The 17,866-nt window shown below is 38.3% G+C and overlaps 1 protein-coding gene and 1 long non-coding RNA gene across 14 annotated transcripts in view; one reads left to right on the forward strand and one right to left on the reverse strand.

Moving 5' to 3' along the window:
- Nucleotides 1–17,866, forward strand: part of TRAF3 (TNF receptor associated factor 3) — a 69,184-nt gene that overhangs the window by 13,882 nt on the left and 37,436 nt on the right. For 5 of the 13 annotated variants that reach the window (XM_021401751.1, XM_021401752.1, XM_021401753.1 and 2 more), the window contains 3 exons: nucleotides 4,459–4,600; nucleotides 8,676–8,825; nucleotides 9,647–9,788. The exons of 2 other annotated variants lie outside the window; for them this stretch is intronic. The gene's annotated coding sequence lies outside the window, so the exon portion shown is untranslated. Of the gene's footprint in view, nucleotides 1–4,458; nucleotides 4,601–8,675; nucleotides 8,826–9,646; nucleotides 9,789–10,655; nucleotides 10,757–15,876; nucleotides 15,974–17,866 lie in introns of those variants that run through there. 6 more of the 13 variants (XM_021401745.1, XM_021401747.1, XM_021401741.1 and 3 more) reach the window with 5 other exon arrangements.
- On the reverse strand, nucleotides 13,092–17,429 carry LOC110401084. The gene is made up of 3 exons (XR_002440243.1): nucleotides 16,364–17,429; nucleotides 14,129–14,192; nucleotides 13,092–13,214 (listed from the first exon to the last, which is right to left on the reverse strand). It is a non-coding gene; the product is annotated as an uncharacterized LOC110401084 (long non-coding RNA).

Here is a 17,866-nt window from a genome sequence, read left to right on the forward strand (position 1 = left end):
CCAGGTGCAGGTCCTTGCACTTGGCCATATTGAACTTCATGGAGTTGGTATGGGCCCACCTCTCAAGCCTGTCCAGGTCCCTCTGGATGGCATCCCTTCCCTCTTGTGAGTCAACTGCACCACTCAGCTTGGTATCTTCTTAATCTGCCCATGAGCAGAGTACAGTAGAAGGACAGAGGTCTTGATTACAGGAAGAAAGGAGTCTTCCAGTTATGTGGTGATACTCTGTTTGCCTTCATCTGCTCCTTTCTTCCCTTCACTGTAGGAATACACTAGGGGCTGGCATACATCTGTTTGCTGCTGCAAGGAATTCTTTTTTATGCATCCTTTGCCTCTTGTCTGGTTTGCTAGTATTGCTTTCTCTGTTTTCCTGTCATGATGCAGTTTTATATTACTGTGCTAAGGCCCTTTCCTGAAGCAAGTGGAAGTATGTTGTTTGACAAGACCTACTGAAACCGCTGTAACATTGTATTCCTATCTGAATTAAGGAAAGGTGCTTTCATGGCATGACCCTTGCTTATGGCAGTGGCTCAGAGGTTTCTGATCTTTTTGGGGCCATCTTGCAAAAGAACGGATTAAGCTTGCTCCAGTATGACTTCTGATTACCTAACACACTAGGAAGAGCTGTGCTTATACTTAAGTTTTGAAAAGCATCAACTGCCTTTAGGTGGAAAACCTAAGGCAGGCCACAAAACCAGTATTGTTCTGGCGGTGTTTTTTTGATAGGGCATACATGGAGTGCAGCCTGATAGTTCATGGAAGGTGAGGACTGGTATTCACTATGTGGATAAAGTTGATGAAGCCAGTGGAAATACCATGCTGTTCAGACCCACAGGAAGGCTGGGAGGCTAGGTGCAGGGTGCAGGTGAGAAGTGTTCAATTGTCCTGGGGAACTTAAAAAGCTGTGCTGGTTTCTGGAAGAGCTGCTGATAACTTTGGGTCTTCGGGAATGTTCATTGCTTTGGCCACTACAACTCAGAAGTGTTGTATTTTACTTAGGTAATGCAGCTGTATTACTTGTCTTGGGCTGTATGTTCCAAGCATAGAACTTGAGCCTTCAAATAAATGTGTGGGTTCATACCCAGATAGCAGTTAAAAATACTCTGTTTTCATAGAATCATGGAATTAACGGCTTGGGTTGGAAGAGATCTTAAAGATCATCTAGTTCCAGCCTCCCTGCTGTGGGCAGGGTTGACACTCGCTAGATCAGGCTGCTCAGGGTCCCACCCTGCCTGGCCTTGAACACCTCCAGGAATGGGGCATACACAGGTTCTGTGGGCAAACTGTTTCAGTGCCTCACTACTCTGAGAATAAAATTCTTCCTAATATCTTCTACCTCTGTTGCCTTTTTGGCCACCCCTCTTTGATGAAGCCCAGGATACTGTAGGCCTTTTAGGTTGCAAGTGCACACTGCTGACTCATGTTGAGCTTTTTGTTCACTAGGACCCTCAAGTCCTCCTCAGGGCTGATCTCAATAAGTTCTTCTCCCAGTCCGTACACATATCTGGGATTGCCATGACCAAACTGTAACACCTTCGGCTTGGCCTCATTGAACCTCATTAAGTTCACGTGGGCCCACTTTTCAAGCTTGTGCAGGTCCCTTTGGATGGCTTTCCTTCCTTCTGTCGTGTCAGCTGCACCGCTCTGCTTAGTGTCTTGAGCAAACATGTTGAGGATGTACTCAATCCCACTATTCTGGGTCATTGATAAAGATGTTGAAGAGCACTGGTCTCAAGGCAGACCCCTGGAAGACACCACTCATCACCAGCCTCCACCTGGACAGAGCTATTGACCACAGCCCTCTAGCTGAAACCATCCAACCGATTCCTTATCCACTGAATAGTCCAGCCTTCAAATCCATATCTTTCTAATTTAGAGACAAGGATGTGGTGTGGGATTGTGTCAAAGGCCTTGCGTAAGTCCAGGCTGTGAGCAACGTCGTATGCTCTTCCTTGGCCTACTGATGCTGTCACTCCATCACAGAAGGCCACCAATCAATAAGATGTGATCTGCCTTTGAGGAAGCCATGCTGACTGTATTGGAAATCCTCCTTGTTTTGCACATACCTTACTATCGTTTCCAGGAGCACCTGTTTCATGATCTTCCCAGGCAGAGATGTAAGGCTCACTGGCCTATAGTTTCCCAGATCTTCCTTTATAACTTTCTTAGAAATGGGAGTGATGTTTCTCTTTTTCCAGTCACTAGGGCTTTACCTGACAGCTGTGACTTTTCAAATGTGATGGAGAGTGGTGTGGCAACTACATCAGCCAGTTCCTTCAGGATCCTGGGATGCATGTCGTGGGGCCCAATGGGCTTGTACGCATTCGGTCTCATCAAGAGGTCTCTAACCTGCACTTGGCTTATAGTGGGACAGATTTTGCTTCCCCAGTTTCCACCTAGAGGTTTAGGAATGTGAGAGACTGAGGCAAAGAACTTTTTGAGTAGTTCAGCCTTCTCCATGTCTGTGGTTACCATTTCTCCCTTCTCATTTATTGAGGGGTGTCCCTGGTTCGGCCTAGTTCTTTGGCAAGGGGGTGAAGGGACCCATGGTTCCACACCCCAGGAAAAGTAGGGAATGGGGGAAAGGAAAAGATAGGGAGATGGGCCTGGATAAAGGAAAACAACGGCAATGAGCTAAAGAAAAACTTAGTTTACTAAATATAGTGGTAGAGTGTGAGATAATAAAATATAATACAATATGATTGAAAATTGAAGCTAATAAATCAAATAAAATGCGAAAGAGAGAGTTTCTGAAACCGAAGTCCGTTCTCTAATGCTGTAGGTGAAGTGGCCAGGGAGCAAAGAAGAGAGAGCTCTCATGACTTCCAGTCCATTTTATCTTCCCGCCAAATGGAAAATGGAAACAGAAAAATGAAGTCTTCTGGGAGTTGTAGTTCATTCTTCTTGTCTAAGACCAAAAGACTGGAAATATCGACAGTCCATGGAACTGCAGCATTAACTCTTTAACTTCCAGTGCACTGCATGATGTTATGATGTGGAATACTGATGAAAAGCCATAAAACCATGACAGGGGGTTACACTCACCTTGACCTTTCTTTTCTAACCAGTGTACTTGTAGAATCTCTTATATTTCACATCCCCTTGCTGAGTTTAGTTCCATCTTTGCCTTGACTTTCCTGATCTACGTGTCTGGACTGAATTTCTGTACTCTTCCCACAGTGCCAGTTGTACTTCAGTATTAAAACAAATGTGGTCTTTGTGCTTTTGAGATGTTATTTAGTTGGATTTAATTAATATTTGATTTTGCAATCTGAAATGCTCTAGAACCCAAATTCTAATACTTTTGCAATTATGATCCACAACATTAATTAAAAATATTTATTTAATTTGCAACTTTCCAGAAGTTGTATAATTAAAAAAGAGGACTTAGTCCTTAGTATTATACAAAAAAAAAAAAAAGTGAAAGCAGAAACTAAGCTGTAAGCAATAACCTAGACAATCTGAATTTTTAAATTTATCTTATTTTTAGCAGACTAAGGAGAATAATATTTGAACTGTGAAATGCTTAGAATTTATATTCTGATTTTATTTTGAGCTGCATGATTGATTTAAAGCTGTTATCAGCCTCTGGAAAATGGAGGAAAGATTCTCTCATTCTAGTTACTCTATTATGAGTGAACTGGATTTTATGCTATAGTTGTGCTGGAGCACGTTTCCATTGGTAAAATAAGGTAAGAAAGCCTTTCAGTTTGTTACTGACTGTCTGTAGGGATTCTTGGCTCTCTTGTTGGCTTTTATTTCCTGGTAAAGTGAACATGGAAGAATTAAGATGGTATCATGCCTTCTTGTAAATCCATTCTTATTGTTTCACGGATGTTCATTTTTTACGAGAATAAACTGGTAGCTTAAAATACATTTAATTCTCAGTATTGCAACTCAGAAATGGCCTTGGTATGCTAGCCAATGTGTTTTAATACTGTTTGATGGTGGTATTAAACCTACCTTTGTTTTCAGTCTTTGTATTTCCTCTTTTATCTGAGTGTAAATGTTTCCTATGCTATTCCTATTCAAGTACAGTAGCTAGTAAAATTAGATCTGTGTTGAGAAATGGAGCATGCATCTCAGATAGATAGTTTCTTTTCTTGGTTTTGGTTCAGGTTAACAGAAGTATCTCTACATCTGCAGTTTCTGGAAATTTAAGAACACTGTGAACCTCTGGCCAATAAAAATTTTCCCATTATGTAAAACATTCTTACAGATCAGCTTGACTCACTCAGTGGTGACAGTGGTGACTTCCTCCATGAAGTAAATACATTTTTGCAATGAATTTTCTAGTCAACTAATAAATCTCAGTGTAGCTTTTTGACTTGATGTAGTTTGTATGGTTTCATGCAACTTTAACATACTATTTCTCTTTTATGCCTTCAAGCGTGAGAGACTTGTTTCTGTATATTAAAAGGAGAGTCTTGAAACCAACTTTACTTGTTTGCTTCCCAGCAGGAAAGCCTGAGTGCTTAGGCTTTAACTGAATCAAGACCAGCTCTCAGCAGCGGGAGACAATATATTAATCCACTGGAAGTACCCATTGCAGTCTTGTGTATTGCTGTGTTTGTGCTGTGAATTTTTTTCATGTAAACAGGTAGGTTGTGCATTTTTTCTTCTCTATACATTGTTTTTGTAATTTTAGAAATCTTGTGACAGTTGTGTGAGGGTTGTTTTCTTTTTTTTGTTTTGTTTTGATTTGGGGGAGGGGTAGTGGTAGAATTCCTGTAATTGTGTGAAACTGTAAAGTACCTTATTCTCCTTTGTTTTTTCACATCTCTAAGTTGATGGTATTAATTTTACAAATCACCTTCAGTGCTTGAACTTGCTTTAGGGTGTGATACCTCAAATCTCAAGCAAGTTTCTCTCATTTCCGTAAGCCAGCCCTCTTGTAGCACTGCTCTTCTTTTGTATCTTCCACACAATCCGAGTGGACTATTTAGCAAGTTCTTCTGCACTGTCTGCCTGATGGAGTTATGGTGCCTGATAGTATATGGAGGTTTCCTTGTTGATAAATTTTTGGTGCGTTTTACCAGTTTTATTCTATTTGCAACCAAGGTAAGCATTATTATCTCTATTTCATTGAACATTCGTGAGAAAATTGGTTTTTGGAAATAGCTTAGAAATATGATAAGTGGTAGCCACTTCCTTAGTTAAGAGGAAAAAATCTTTTAGAATGGTACATTAAATATTTCTGGGGTTCTGCTTTCCTTCCTTGTTGCACTTTGCTTTTTTTGGAGTTTAGAAAGAAAAGGTACTTCTACAAAAAGCTAGCAGTCCTGTTTGCCTTTGGTTTAAACTGTAAAATAAGTTTGGACAAGAAAAAGTGAAACAGATGCTCCTTTTAACTTCTTGACAAGAACACAGAATATTACTCAATTCTTTGAGTGAGCAGTAGGGGTTGTGTCCTCAGAGAGCAGCAGCAGATAATACACTGAGACTACAGAACATGCGATGCTGTGTCCTGTTTCTCAGTGCACATGCAGCTTCATAAAACTGGAAGCTAGAGAAGTTCTTTCAAAACTTTATATGGAAAAGGAGTACATCTGAAGATTTTTATTTATTTATTTATTTGCTACAGTTCTTTTAAGCATTATGACAAAGAATGTCCCAAATACCAAAAATTCTGGGGATCTTGAATGATTTGTCAAGCAGACTTGCTGCTTTTCTATAAGAATTTCTTCCTTGGCCCGAGCTTGTAATGTAATACTAGGTGTTGTTGTTTTCTTCTCCTAAGAAATGCTGTGTGTATCCTTGATAGTGTGTGAATCCCAACCAGAAGGCAACTAGACTGCATGTGTCTGTCCTGAAGGGATTCTCAGTGTCCTGAAGCAATATAGGTTAAAAAGTGTTGTTAAGATGCTACTTTTAGACTAAATGCAGAAACTGAAAACTACTTAAAAGATCTTATTTTACCATTTATGTTCTCTTTTTAGGGAGAAAAGGATATTTCTGGTCCTCCTTTCCTCCAACTTTATTAAGATATTTTGTTGTTGTAGTTGTTCCTTAATTCTAGTTAGTTTTTCATATTTGGCAATTCCCAACTTAAGACTGAACCCATATTATACAAAGTGATACACATACAAGTATGTGAAGAGGTGAGAACTTGATAGGTGTCCAGGTGAGGAGAGAGAAAGGAGTCATTATATCTTCTTCCTCAGTGAAGGAGAACAAGAAAGTACAAAAGTGCTCTAAGTCACGAAGAAAGTCTTTACTTGTTAGTTCTTATTTTATTTTTTTTACCCCTATTTCAAAGGCACCAGGCTTTTTCCCCTTACAAATCTGTTATTATATATTTTTAATGTAGTACTTAATGTTTAGTGTACAAACCAGGGAAGAGGTTCTAAACTGAAGATGACCTTTGGCCTTGAATAAATTCTTATTAGTAAATGCAAACTTAAATAACTACAACTTTGTATGGGACCTATGCCATGCTAGGGAAGAAAGAAAACAAAACAAATGAAAACAACCAAAGTTGTAAGACTGCTATTTCAGTGCATGGAAACTCAGGAGACCCTGTGAAGAGTAAGCAAAGAACTTGTGCACAGCTGTGAGAAAGCAATCTTTCTCCCATCTGTGGGTGGGGGAGTGGGTAGTGGATGTGTTGATTATATCTGTGAAGCTGTACGTATGTTGCCCATTACCTTTTCTTTAAAAGGTCAGTGTAAACCTTGTTGAAGCATGCCTCTGAAAACAAGCAATTTCTTTTTTTTTTTTTTTTTTTTTTTTTTCCCACTACTGGGAGCCAGAAGCCAAAAGGATTCATGCACACCAAATTTATTTCTGGTGTCCTTCCTGCTTTTCTCCAAATAACACGTTCTGAATACCGGCTCTTGCATCTTCTCCTGGGGCTGCAGTAGGAGGTCGGGAAGTGAGATGCAGGGACCTGAAGGGCTGCTGAAGGTTGCCACTCAGCAGAAAAAATTAAATTATAGTGTGAAAAGTAGATAAAGAGAGATGCAGGAATATGAGAGGAAGAACAGTAGAGAAAATCCTAGAGACCCCACCAAACTGCAGTTTATTCCCTTAAACCCCCATCTGATATGGCAGGAGATGATTGAAACAAACTATAGTGTAACTCTTGGTTCTTTTCTGGGCTCCTTCAGTCCTCCCCTGCCATCATTTTGTGTAGCCGTTGGAAAGACTGCAGTGCAGTAATTGGCAAGGAGGGGATTACTAGGTGGGAAAATCAGGCTGTGATGACTCCTTTTACTGAGATCTGCATTTGGGAGCAGAAGGTAATGAATGGATGCCTTCCAGTTCCAGATTCAGAGATCTGGCTGCTTGCAGAAAAGGGCATGGTTCAGTCTTCATTAAGTGTTCCTAGTGTTTGCATGTCATGCCAGAAAGCCAGTAAGTTTAGTGATGCAGTAGTTAGTTCTTTGATATGAAATACTTGCAGTTTCTGCCTAATACTTTGTATTTAATCCTTTGTGCTCAGACAGCGGAGAGTAAGGTAAGATACTTTTGTTGCCTGACGTTTAAAGGATAATGGAAGTAATTTGTGCATGATGTAGCATGCAACAATAACTGCATTCTGTTGGAGTGTAGAAGTTTTGATTACCTTTTTAATTGCTTGCAACACATGGAAATTCATTGTAATACATTCTGTAGACCATCTAGTGTACTCAAGTTGACAAACAGTTTTTGTTCTTCATATGAATTAAAAATTGTTTTTTGTTTTTTTTTTTGTCGGTTCTAACTCTTATTTTCCAGTATAACAATGGAAAAATTCTTTTCAAGGACAATGTTCTCGGAATGTTTGTTCTTTTATGTTTGTCATAAGAGCTGAAAACCAATCCTTTCTCTGTCTTATTCCTGTCTTTGGATGTTTTTTGATGTCAGAGTTTTCAGGGTATAGCACCATCATAATGCTGCAATTTAGGTGTAGAGCATTCTTACTGAACTCATTCTGTAAGAATGAAAATGTGGAGGCCCCTAAATACTTTGTGAATTGGAAGGAGTTGTGTGTAGGAAGATAGGAGGGGCTGAGAGCTCAAAACTCCCTACACTAAATTAAGCATTATAGCTGAGCATGTAAATGGCACAGTGACAAGGGTAATCGTGATCGATATCTAAATTCTGGATAGGAGTTTAAAAGAGCTTTGGAACTTGTAACTTTCTGAGTTACTATATTAAAATTTAGTATTGAAATTTGTGACATCTACAAGCAATATGGACTCACTAATACGCTACTTTGGTAGGGAAAGTATTGTACAGATCAGATGCAGGTATCCTTTCTCATATGAGCAATAGTTTGTTTCTGTACATCTTGGAGTTGGGCTGTTTTTCCAGTTCACTTTCTAGAATGAGACAGATTGGGCTTTCATTGGTCAGTGTATTTCTTTTTCTAGAGTCTGCAGCCACTCATTACTCTTAGTAGGATTATGGTCTGCTCTATTAGAAGTGTAGCCCTGCCTTTTTACCTCCTGAGGACCAAAGGTGAATTGAAACATGTGACAAAGATCAAAAGGGACTTATTAAATAGCTCTGAAAATCTGTGGCATTTCTAAATAAATGTTATCTTGATCTCACGTTACAAAGTTACTTACTTTAGACATGATTAGGAAAATGAAAGCCTCGCACATTCGGCAGCAGATATGTAATTCTGTGACTGTCTACATTTCCATAAACAGTTCTATGTAACTGCTGAGGTTGATCCATCTTTGCAGCATTTTGTGCAGGATGACAGCTGGGAGTACCCTGCCAAGCTGGGCCCTTGGTGCCAGTCTGCTTAGTGTCATCTGGGAGCATCGTTGCGCTGACACTGCGGAATAGCTGGTCACGTTTTTCAGACTTTTCTGACACTGTTAGGCTCTGTGGTAGGTGGCTGCAAACTTCATTGACAAGAGCTTTGAAACTAAAAGTATTGCAAAAAAATGTGGCTTTACTGTGTGTATTGTATATGGTCAAATGAATTTTCCACAACATGGTCACAAAATGTTGTCCTTGATGTGTAAATATGAGGACTCTGTGGCGATTTAGAGTTTGGTGTATTGGTTGCCTGAGTGGTGATGTGGCATTTGTTGTGTTTAAGCTTGACTATCACCTTTTAGAAATGTACATAGACAGAGATTGATGGAGTCTTCCATTAATGATGCTTTCAGACTCTTCCTCTTCTCTGGGCCTGTTAAAATGTTAAGTTCAAGAAAGTTTCCCAACGCATATTGCTTTCTTTCTTTGAATATTGTGTTAAGGGGACTGCTTTTTGAAGAAACTCTCTGCAGAACACTTGGTTACTTTTCCAGAATTGGAATAATGTTTCTAAATAGAGTTTAACAGGCTGTTAAGAAAAAAGTTGTGCTGCTCTGAAGAGTTCTTCACAGTCTGTGATGGCAACTAATGTATCTTAGCTGAGAAGTTTGTATGAAGGCAGGAAAAATTGACCATAACTTTCACTTTGTGTAGATCCTGCTATAATGTTTTGTTGAAAAGTACTCTGTGAGCAATAGTGGAGGAGAGGAAAACAACGGTTTAAAAATAATGTGTTCATATATTACCTATACTATTCTACACTATTTTAAAATTTGCCATTAAAAATCAGTTTGATACTCGGTTTCATTAGACTTACTTTATCGATGCAGAAGAACATACACACGGATTTTGAATGAATGTGACATAACTTAAACTTTTCTTTCTTTAGGGTGAAGAAAGAAACCGGGCAAGCTAGCAAAGTTCTTTTTGTCAAGAGTAAAGAGAACCCTTACAGACCGTTGCAAAAGTGCTTTTTTCTCCTCTCTTCTCAAGCTACTGATCAAATGAGATTCAAATAAAACGAAGGAAATGTAAGCAGTCAAAAAGCCTGTTCCAAACTTGGGGGAAGGGAGGGAAGTTAGTCTATAAAGAAAAGGAGGATAGAAATTCCATCAAAAATCTGTCACAAGAACTTTGGAAATTGAGAGCATTCAAAACCAGCAAATCACATTTTAATCTGGTAATCTCTTCGGTTGTCTTTCAAGGAGAGCTTTATGTGAGAAGGAGTGTATGAATTCCTGAGTGATGCACAATTTACCTGTTTTTTATAAATATGTTCTTACAGAGAACATGTACTAAAGAGCAGGTTCTAAGAAAATACGTAGATTTTATGGAAGCATCTGTTGGGAGACTCACTTCTAATCTTCTGATGCTTGCGACTCGATCAGGGGTATTGCTTGACACTTTCTTCACATCTATGTTAAATTCTTTCTTGATGCATTTGGTTTTTAATTTAACCTCTTTTACCTGATAGAATAAACCCTATGTTTGCCGCTTAAAAATTTGATAACATTGGGTACATTTTAAAGGTGATAGATATGTCCTAAGAGCATTCTTCCTGAGCAGTCTTTTCAGTGGGTTGACATAGGTGGTTTGACTTCTGTTGGCTATTTTTCTGCTTATGTGCCGTCTCAAACTTCACTGGAAATCATCTTCTTTTTGCCTTGTTTTTTATTTCAGCATCTAGTCATATACAAATTTCCTCCTCTTGGGCAGTGAAAATATAATAAAACTTTTTGTGAGAGCGAGCATTTATTTTGGTGACTTTAGTCTGAATTTCCATGTGCAGCACTTAATTTCCATTACACTGCTGCTGTTATGAAAGGTCGACGTCAGGAACATTTTGGTTTTTTTTTTAATCTGTGTATTTTTTTTTTTTTTAATTCTTGTGCTTCAAGGTAAAACTTCAATGTGATGGTTGAGGGCTTGAATGAAACTACTGATCAAAACTCACCAGATAAAAGGAGGCTATGTAAAGGATAGTGTATGAATCCAAAAGGTTTGTATGAATAGAGATTCTAGAGATTTTTTTTTTACATATATCTGGAGATGGGGAAAGAAAGTGGGTGATGGCACCTCATTAAGCATTTAAAATTTTTATATGGGAAGGGAGAAAAATTTGGTAGTATCCTTATTCAGCTGAACTTGGACTCTGTGAATTTGCCCTAATTACAGCTGTTACTGGCTTTCTGCCCTCTGTAAATGCACTTAGAAAATCCATTAATTCACTGAGGCACAGTAGCTGTTTGGACTGATAACAAAATGCATCCTTGTTCCAAAATGGGATAAGCTTCGCTTATATTATTTGCTGACAGCTGCGCTGGTGATAGCTGTGATTAGTAAAACTCTGGTGCAGTTGAAGAGAAGAACTCTGGTGAAGTTGAAGAGTGCCGGAGAAGAAATCACTAGAAGTATATAAAGAAAAAAAATATATGGTGTATGCTTCTGAATACATAGTTTCTTCATTCTTTTTTTCTTTTTTCCCTGAGTAACTATCATGAAAAGTAGATTTTTACTTTATTTTAAGATTAATATACAGAATTTTCTTATCTGAGCTAACACTAGGAATTTTCTGCACTTGACCTCAAAGTAATTGCTTCTAAGGTTAGCAGAGGACAATCAAGTAGATGCTTTGGAGCTACCTTTATTATCATTATTTTTTCTCAGATGCTGTATTTTGCCAGCTAAGAAAACTTCCAGCTTTGTCTACTGAAAGCAAATACTCATTTTCTTTGGGCTTGAATGAAATTATGAAGGGAAGTCTTTCTGCACTGTAGGCTATGAGCATGTCCCTAGTGTATTCTGGACACTTTTTAACAATGGGAAAAGATCCCAGGAGCTGGCTTGGACCTGTTTCCATAGATGCATGTTTTGGAGTTTTCATGGATTTTGGGACTTTGAGATGCATATGTTTTTAACTGGTTTACATTTGAAGCTCACTTGTTATCTTCTAAAAGTAACAATGTAAGAGCTGCCAGGAAAAGGGAAAGCCATTAAAAGAAAGGGTACTTTACAGAAGGCTTGGTAACGATACAATGGTAGTTCTGCTTAGGTACAGAGATGCAGGTTACCTGACCTCACTAGCTATTAGTCTATGATGATATGCCTCGTGTTTTCAGATCCCCCTAATTGATTTGTGAGGGTCATAAAGTGTTGGGCTACAAGACCATTTTAACTGAACCCCCTTGGGGAAGGGGGGACTTCTTTCTTTTTTCTTTTAAAATTTTCTATGAGGACTTTGAGTGATGACACTTAAATCTCAGTTGAAGAAGATTCTAAAAATAACGCTTTCTGCTGATCTAAAATACTTCAGGTCAGGAAGGCTATAAGTAATAAGGTTCTTATTTCCTCACTGAAGAAGAAAATATAAAGTGGTAACGTCTTAAAATCGGGAATCAGTGTAAAAAATCCCAAACTGCTGCTGTAATATTTGAAGCAACATTGCCTAGATACAAGTTATTTGAAAAAAGTAGGGAGTCACAGCTGTTTGTCCTCTGAATAGTCATTACTGGAGCAACATACTTTAATCTTAGGACCTAAGCTGCTTGCTCGAACAGTGCAATACTTTAAATCTGGCATTTGCTCTAGTTGGTAGCTGCTCTTTGCATTTCTAGACTCTGCCTGCATGTATCTTTATAATGCAAGCAGATAGTCTTTTTGGCTTGAATTCTTCAAGGAATCTCTGAGTATTCTCATTTAGTCTCATTTAATGCAATGCCTGGAGGCTGTCAGGTTTGAAACTTAAAAATAAGAATGCATAGTTAAGTATTTGGTTGCCATTAATACATTAAACAATTACTCTGTTCAGTATTTATTTGGTAGAGGTGAACATGATCTCATTAATATTAGCCCGAGGAGCCCTCTGGCTTTAAGTGTGCGAAAAGAATTTCCAACTAAAAATGGTAACCTCATGTTTCCAGCTTGAATACAAAAGTCTTTCTAAAGCCTTGAGGATGATGTACAAGGCATGAGTTTTTAACATGTCTCTTAAAAAGTAGCAATAGTTCACAGTTCTACCAGAAGTATGTTTGAAAGTGTGCCGCAGACAAAATTCTCATCAATTTTTGATAATTCTCAAAATCCAGTGCTAGAGACAAACATTCAAAGGGACCTGTTTGTGTTTGTTTTTTTATCCTTGGTATATTATTCTGTCTAAACTGATTGTGTAGAGATGGCTTATTCTCAATATGTCAACATTTACCGATCTGAAACCTCTAGAATAACCTGCAGGCAGCAAATATTAAAGTTAAGGTAGGCAAAGCAAAACAGTAAAGTGGTTTGATATTTGGGAAAGTAAATGCAGTCTGATTGTGAACGTAGGAAATTGCATCAGATTCCAGGTGGAAGAATCTTTTAATGGCACTTTGCAACTAGAGAAACAAATACTGTTTTTCACGAGAAGAAATGTATATCTTTCTCCTGTATGGACTTGGCCTTCAATAGTGCATTCCTGAAGCCTGTATCTCAAGAGAAAGCAACAAGTTAGTTCCTTTCTTGCATTGACAGGAAAATGTGCTTTGTAAATCTAAATCCTCATTTACAAATAAACTCAGCTCCTTCCATGAATGCTTCTGTGAAGATAAAAAGTGCTATAGAAATCAATGAATGTAAAATTCAGTTTTACAAGTTATGACTTGCAAACTTTCAGTATCTAAAGGGGAGCTCTCTCTGTATCTAAAGGGGAGCTACAGGAAAGAAGTGGACAGACTCTTTAGCAGGGTCTGTGGTGATAGAACAAGGGGAAATGATTTCAAGCTCTAAGAGGGTAGATTTAGCTTGTATATAAAGAAAAAATCTGTTACGGTGAGGGTGGTGAGGCACTGGAACATGTTGCCCAGTGATGTTGTTGATGCCCCATCCCTGGAGACTTTCTAGGTGAGGCTGGATAAGACCCTGGGTAACCTGATCTAGCTGTGGTGTCCCTGTTCATTGCAGGGGAGTTGGACTAGGTGGCCTTCAGTCATCCTTTCCAACTCTAAGGATTCTATCATTCTATGACTTCAGATTCTGACATGCCTGACATGACGTTTTCCAAACTCTTTTGGTTTTGCTCCTGAAAGCTTCAGTAATGTATTTTTTCTAGAGATCTAGAAACTGGAATAACTAGAAGTACTAGCACAAATGTTCTTTTCAGATTCCATTTAGAAATGTGTTTCAGATGGATTTTCCCCCAGTAGAGTAACAACAACAACAAAACCTCTTAGTTTCCCAGAATTCAGGGTGGGAAGCCATAAAGAATACAGTGCAAACACTGAAAACACTGAAGATAAACCTTTGATTGCTTCACTGAACAAGTGGTCAGTGTCTTTGTTTTTCTCCGCATTTTGATGAATAATAAAATAAAGACAAATAAAGAGGGAGTTGCCCTTACCACCTTTTCACCTCTTTCTTCCTGAATAAGAAGCAATGATTTTAGACAAAGCTGAAGATGTCACCTAGAATGGAACAAAAATATACATCATGGTTCATGAATGAATGTCTTCCAGCCAATTTACTGTTAAATATTCTGATAATGTAATTTGTTTCTAGGTTCTGGAATTTGGTTAATATTTAAAGCTTTTCCACTGAGAAAAAGTAATTTTCTGACCTGAATTTATAGAATACAGTAGTCAGTTGGATTGGGAGTATAGGAAATGTTTGATATGGGTTCATAGAAGACAGGGCAGATAGATTATTTATTATTATTTAGCTTTCTATGTAGGCTTAGAAAACTTACTCTGGTAAGAGTGGCCGAAGTAATTTGGATATGTCATCTACCATGATCCTTATTGATCCCTGTTAGAAATTGTCATGAGTAGTTCAAGCCTACTGTTTCTCCATCACAGTAGGCATGATGAGGAAACATAGTCAATTATTTTCATTCGGGTTCATGTGTTTTGGCACTACTACTTGTAACACATGGAGCTATGACTTGTATGCTGCATAACAAAGGTAAAGGAAATGTTAGACTAGCTGTAAAATGAGAAATGGGGGAAATCTGGATTGATGACAGTAGATTTCTGTAAAAATAGAATACTAAGGATGCAAATATAAACTGATTTTGCTAGTATTCTCTTCAAAGCATATAGAAAACAGTTCTGTAAAATGAAACTACCTTTAACTTGAAATAGACTTAAACATTCTGGGAATGCCATAACTAGCACAAAAGAAAAGGATTAATTTTAGAATGACTGATTTTTCCCTCGTAAATAGAGCCAGAAGTTGCAAAACTGTAGGATGTTGATCCCCTTCCTTGTCATGGGACTGGCGTATGTATTTCAGTCATGGACTTCCCCTAAGCAGCACAGGAAAAGTACACTTTGTACTGCAGTTGTCTGCTCATTTTTGAATCTTTCCTGTTCTTCCAATGCTTCTACTAAAAACCTCAGATAGGAATATGGGTCCTATCTAGGGGTTAATTTCATAATGAGATGCAATAATTTGGTAAGTACTCTTTTCTGTCCCACACATGGCAAGCTTCAACAGCATGTCTCTTATCTGTTGTCTTGTGGCCCGGCTTTCAAAGCGTAAGAGATCTTTGATTTCTAAAAGAGGCTTTTGATTTCTTGCACTTCAGATGACTTTTTACCATGTTTTGGTAGCCTACTGAGATTACAAAGTAATTATTAAGAGCTGTAGGTAGCAAGTACAAGTTGAAATAAATAAAAGCACTGTTTTCAATGTTGCTTCAGGCTGAGTCTTGGTCATGTTGCTGTAACATATGTCACTATTCAAAAGAAATGGTGTAACTTACAAAAAATTAATAGTTGAACATAGTGGTGCTTAAAATCAGGTTTCCTAAATTACTCTGAATTGCTTTTCTGCTGTTTTTTTTTTATTCTTAAAATAGAACTCTTTTTGAGTTATTCTCTCGCTTTCTCTCTTCTCACCTCCTGTACTCCTCCCTCCCCCCCATAGTGCAATATATGTTAGACTAACTGTTAATTATTTTCAGCATGTTGTGGAGTAGTTACTAAAATTGTCAGTCCCTGGGCTCTTGAATACTCAAAAAAAAAAAAATAATTAATACTATTTTATTACTTAGAAATATTCTCATTCTCATCTCTTAATAGTGATGTAATTGTTACTCAGGGTAACAAGTATATTAGAACTGTTTCCCTGAAGCATAGCCTAGCGGGCTTGCTAGTAGAGTTAACATCTTGGCGATGTTCTGTTTAGTACTGTAAGTCACTTGACATGAATGTGTTCATTCATTGTTGAAAGTGATGAAGCCAAAGTAAGTGATAAAAAGTTAAAAAGAGTAAAACAATCTGAAACATAGTTCCCACTTATTTTCTGCTATTTAGTCATCTTGCAAACTAGAACATGGGAAATACGGTGTGTTGTAACATCTGTGACATACATGGTTGTTTCTTACAAATATTTCAAGTTGCCAGTATTTTATACTTCTGATGTGCTAGTTCAGACAGGAAAAGAAGTAATAGTGTATGCCATTCAGGCTCCCAAAAAGTGTTCCTATTTGTTCAGTACTTTTTAGCAAATTAAGCCCTTAAATGTTATGGTGAAATCTGCCTTTGTTGCTTGAGAACATAGCAGTTCATTTATCAGAACAGGCCTTTTTTCATTACAATATCACATTATAATTGCTATAAAAAGAACTCCTCACAGTGGGAGCGCTGAGCACTGGAGTAGGTTGCTCAGAGAGGTTGTGTATCATCGTCCTTAGAGGTTTTGAAAGGTGAACTGAGCAAGGCCTTGGGCATCCTGATCTAGCTTTGAAGTTAGCCTTGCTCTGAATAGGGGGTTGGACTAGATAACCTCCAGAGGTGTCTTTCAACCTGAATGGTTCTGGAATGCTGCACCTCATAAATGACTATAAAGAGCTTGTAAATGACAGAAGCTTCTCATGCAGAGAAAACTCAGTCTTTGTGTATTAAAATGTTTCTACCTTACCTGCTTATATCCAAGTGATCTTTTCCTTTCGATCTTCATCTTTTCTATTTCATGTATTATCTCAAGGTTGTCTTGAAAGTTGGTTTGCATTAGTTTGTGCTAGGGAGATGGATACTTATACAAGTGTAAGGCAAAGTTTAAAGTAGATAAAAATACCCATTTAAATGCCAGTGCTGCTTTTATTTTTGTACAGGAGTTAGACCAGTGTTTGAATGCACTGAAAAGAAGACAAGGAACAGTCACATTTGTATTGCTGTGCAAAGTTCTACCTGATCTTGGTGACCACCAGCTGCCCTGTCATACTAAGGCAGGGCCTGACATGAGACCAGGCCTCTGCAGTGATGTGCCCTCATGCTCAGCAGCTCTGAAGTCAAGATTTCTGTGGCAGGCTTGCTGCTCAGCCTTATTTTTTTCTGACATGTGTTGCATTGAGTAAATTGATCATATGCTGTCACCAATATACTACTTTCAGCTTGCATTATTGTTTTAACCGGTCATGAAGTTATGTCAGTGTATGCTGTATACTGTAATCACACTCAAAAGTGGAAGCAAAGCTGAGTTGAAAGGCTGTCTAAAAGATGGTGAAAGAGGTATATGTTCTTTTCACTAAGTATGTGCTAGGAATTTATTAGAAGCTATAAAATGCTGAAAGACAAATGAAAAGTTCAGGCTTTTTGGTTTTTTTCTTTTTATCATTTAAGATAAAGATTTCTGTGCGGTAACTTGAGGCAGTAACTCTTAGTGACAGAAGGCACCTGGGCTAGGAAGACTGAAGAGCTAGATATAGCTCGGAGTAGTTCGGAGTAATAGTAATAGTTCAGAGGTGGTGGAGTCACCGTCCCTGGAGGTGTTCAAGAAACGTTTAGATATAGCGTTGGGAGACATGGTTTAGCGGGGTTGGTGGTGGTAGGTGGATGGTTGGACTAGGTGATCTTGTCGGTCTTTTCCAACCTAGCTCATTGTATGATTCTATGATTCTATGATTAAATACCCCTCCAAATATGTGACTCCTTGGTTCTCTGAGGGTATCCTGTAAATTACAAAGGGAAATACTGTAAGAGTGAAGCAAATAAAGTCTGGTTTCCTACTAATCTGTGCGCTACATTCCCTTTTTGCCCCAGTTTTCTACCTCCTCAATAATTAAAAGAGATCTCCATTTCTCCCCTCCCCTCCATCACAGTATTGGAGGGAATGAAGACCATCACATTGGCCTAGA

The sequence above is a fragment of the Numida meleagris genome, chromosome 6 (genome assembly GCF_002078875.1).
Source record: "Numida meleagris isolate 19003 breed g44 Domestic line chromosome 6, NumMel1.0, whole genome shotgun sequence".
Lineage (NCBI taxonomy): Eukaryota > Metazoa > Chordata > Aves > Galliformes > Numididae > Numida > Numida meleagris.